This window comes from Adiantum capillus-veneris, chromosome 12, assembly GCF_014529385.1.
Source record: "Adiantum capillus-veneris isolate H3 chromosome 12, ASM1452938v2, whole genome shotgun sequence".
NCBI lineage: Eukaryota > Viridiplantae > Streptophyta > Polypodiopsida > Polypodiales > Pteridaceae > Adiantum > Adiantum capillus-veneris.
In genome coordinates, this window is record NC_140942.1 from 107,306,951 (window position 1) to 107,310,692 (window position 3,742).

Below are 3,742 nucleotides of genomic sequence, written 5' to 3' on the forward strand. Positions count from 1 at the left end.
TCATTAGATTGAGTTCAACTAAAACTTTAGTGTTCGAGAAAGGAATGCCTCAGCATAGCCTTAATCCAATTGAAATTCGAGACTAGCCAGTTGCAAACCATGGTAAAGGGAAGAAAAATCTATGAAATATGTGAGAAAATAGTTCAACAATCATAAAAATTTTAAATTTTTGATAGTATTTTCAGTTTGCTTCTTTGTGAGGAGGAAACTCGACCAATGATCGCTTAATAAAAGGGACTTTCCCAAATATTGGCTAGAATTAAGTTATAGAATGCAAGAAAAGTCAATCCATGTGAGGCTGTGAAATGAAATGTGAAATAAAAAGTGAGAGGATCACGGTGGCTTTCTAAAACAATAAGAAAGTAATAAAATCATTAGGTTGAGTTTTACTAGAATTATATAAGACGAAGCATTGTTCTAGAATATCTCTTTTATTAAGTGACCGAGTTTCCTCCTCGCAAAGAACCAAAGCAGAAATACTATCAATTTTTTTGAAATTTGCAAGAATTTTGAACTAAATTCTCACATACATCATCGATTTTTCTTCCTTTTACCATGGTTTTCTCATGTTTATACACATACACACACATATAATTTACTAGAATTATGCAAGGTGACGCTTCAATTTAGTATTCTAAAAGAATAGAATGCAAGAGAAGTCAAGCCATGTGAGGATATGAAATGAAAGATGCATTAAAAATCTATTTCATAACTTAAAACCAAAATAACATTTAATGTAAGTCTCAATCATCACTGAAAACATTGAAAGTATGCCGAACTCAACTCTCCTCTAAGGCTTCTTTTAGAAAGCCAAAAATAGTAGATGTGTGAGGACAAAATAAAAGCAATGTAGTCCCACCCTAAGGAAAAGAACAAGTGCAGATTGTGTATTCACGGTTAAAACAAGGTGAGGAGGCACTAAGGGCTGCTAAGTTAAGGGGGGGGGGCGAGAGTTATGGAGAGTAAGGTTGAATGAGTACGTACAATCATATGGCATTTTTGTTATGTTATAAGATAAAATTGTATTATCAATTATACATACATAATCACGATTTACAAATGGTTTATATATTATTAAGGGCTCCATGCACACTGCACATTAGCATTTTTTTTAAAAAAAAGTAAAATAACAAGTGAAAGGGTCATGGTGGCTTTCTAAAAGAATAAGAAAGTGATAAAATCATTAGGTTGAGTTAATTAGAATTATATAAGGTGAAGCATTGTTTGGGAATGTCTCTTTTATTAAGCAATTGAGTTTCCTCCTTGCAAAGAAGCAAACCAGAAATACATATAGAAATTTTAAATTTGTAAGATTTTTGAACTAAGTTCTCACATATTTCACCGGTTTTTCTTCTTCTCTTTACCATGGCTTGCTCATTGATTATATGTGTGTGTGTGTGTGTGTGTGTGTGTGTGTGAAACAAATAAACAAACAAATAAATATATATGTGTGTGTGTGTGTGCGCGCTTGTTTGTATGTATGTATATGTATAGAATTTACTAGAATTATGTAAGATAAAGCTTCACTTTAGCATTCTAAAATAATAGAATGCAAGAGAAGTCAAGCCATGTGAGGATGTGAAATGAAAGGTGAAATAGAAAGATTCATTTAATAGTTTAAAATGGAAACAAATGGAAACAAGTGAAAAGGTCACGACGGCTTTCAAAAACAATAAGAAAGTGATAAAATTGTTAAGTTGAATTAAACTGATATCAGTGTTTGGGAAAGGATTGTCTCAACTTAGTCTTAAGCCGATTGAAAATCGAAACTAGCTAACTACAAACCATGGTAAACGGAAGAAAAACCAATGAAATATGTGAGAAAGTCGTCCAAAAATTTTGCAAATCTCAAAATTTTTGCTAGTATTTTTTATTTTCTTCTTTGTGAGGAAGAAACTCAATCAGCGGCCGCTTAATAAAAGAGACTTTCTCGAACGTTAACACTGACTAGAATCAAGCTATAAAATGCAAGAAATGTAAAGCCATGTGAAGTTGTGAAATGAAAGAACTAATTAATATATATATGTGTGTGTGTGTATAGAATTTATTAGAATTATGCAAAGTGAAGCTTCACTTTAGCATTCTAAAACAATAGAATGCAAAAACAAGAAGAAAAAAAGTGATAAAATCACGAGGCCTGCCATTGGGAGGATCAAGTTGAGATACATCATACAATCATTTCAGGCTACTTTCAAATGATACACAGGGACTCAATACAAAGAAGAAGAAGAAGTTAAAGACATGCTAGATAATTAACTTGCTGAAGAGAGAGAGAGAGAGAGAGAGTGCCACACTTGCAGTCTTGCATCACCATCTCACTCGGTCTTATACGCCTTTCCATTAAATAGAAACCTACACCTACAAATGCTCTCGCACTACAACCCCTTTCTTCACCATGCTCTCGCACTGCAGCACCTGGCAAGAACGTAACGGTGAAGGTGGCAGTGTTTGGCCTCCACTTTGCTCCATCCCCGACAGTATGTAACCAAAACCAACATAACTCTTCAACAAAAATTTCCGAACTTGCCTATTTCAATAATCCAACCATAGCAAGTTCCATTGAATCTAGGACCTCTACCTCAGGCTCGCTTGGTGAACAAAAACAATCATCCTTTAGTAAAGATAGTTAGAAGAAAATCCAAACGCGTCTACAACTGCCCTTACAGCCGGCGACCTCTTCTACCACCTTTCCTTCTTGGGATAGGTGTGACATCCTCAATTCTTCCAATCTGCATGCCAGAACGAGCAAGTGTATCACTGCAGACTGTGTGCCAGGACCAGGCGTCTTCGTCTTGTTGCTTGCATCTTGATGTGCAGAGCGGTGCTCCCTAGCTCCTTGCACTTATGCGCCACATCCTGAGAAGCAAGCATGGCTGCGTACAAAGAAGACTCATCTCTGTCAGCTTTCACCTTCATGCCACCAGTAACTCAAGCAAGCGTCTCCTTGCCAGACAGACCTGTGACATGCACAAAGGTGTCATTCAATCAGGCAAAAACATATGCCACTTCAAAGACGTATTCATTGTCACAAGCACCAGGTCCACTGAGAGTAACATTCTCTTTCTTCACCTAATTGGTCTTCCTCTTGCTAGACATGGTTACATGAACGAGCTCGTAAACAGCAGCATCCTCCCTCTCTCTCTCTCTCTCTCTCTCTCTCTCATGTAATCATCAGCCCCTCCTCTTCCTATAAGCACATCGACAACGCTGCCAAGGATGTTGCAGCGAGCCCATCGTAGCTGCAGCTCCAGCTATCCTCTAGCAGCGTCTGATCAAGATTAATTTAATCACATTCCTGGTGTCGTCTACACCGGCAACACTCCAACAGAGGTGGAGTTTCTGTCTCCATCAAAACTGCATGACGGCGAGCAGGTACAGCTTGCTCTCCAAGCTGATCTCCTCGCGCTTCGACCTCACCTCTACGAAAGCTTCCATGGCAGGCTCCAAATACAATCTTGAGGCAACAGAGAAGGTTCCTGCTCCTACATCAATGATCAAACTGTCGCTACCACAACCACCATGGCCAGTACCAACAGCTCTCTCTGCAAAAATCCGTGACTCCCACTTTTGATGAGCACAATGACATCGACATGCATGAAGTGAGTGCAAAGCACGACGGCCAAATTGCAGCTCCATCACACCTAATCCCATCTCACATTGACGGAATAGGAAGTTGATCCTGCTGGTTTCCTCCATTCTCCCATCAGGCGGCATGGCAATATTGGCCACTAGTTGTGGTGAT

The 3,742-nt window shown here is 38.5% G+C and overlaps 1 pseudogene; it reads right to left on the reverse strand.

Annotated features, from left to right (window-relative positions):
- Window positions 1-2,660: 2,660 nt before the first annotated feature.
- Window positions 2,661-3,096, reverse strand: LOC147446284 (small ribosomal subunit protein uS11y pseudogene; annotated as a pseudogene).
- Between the last annotated feature and the right edge of the window lie 646 nt (window positions 3,097-3,742).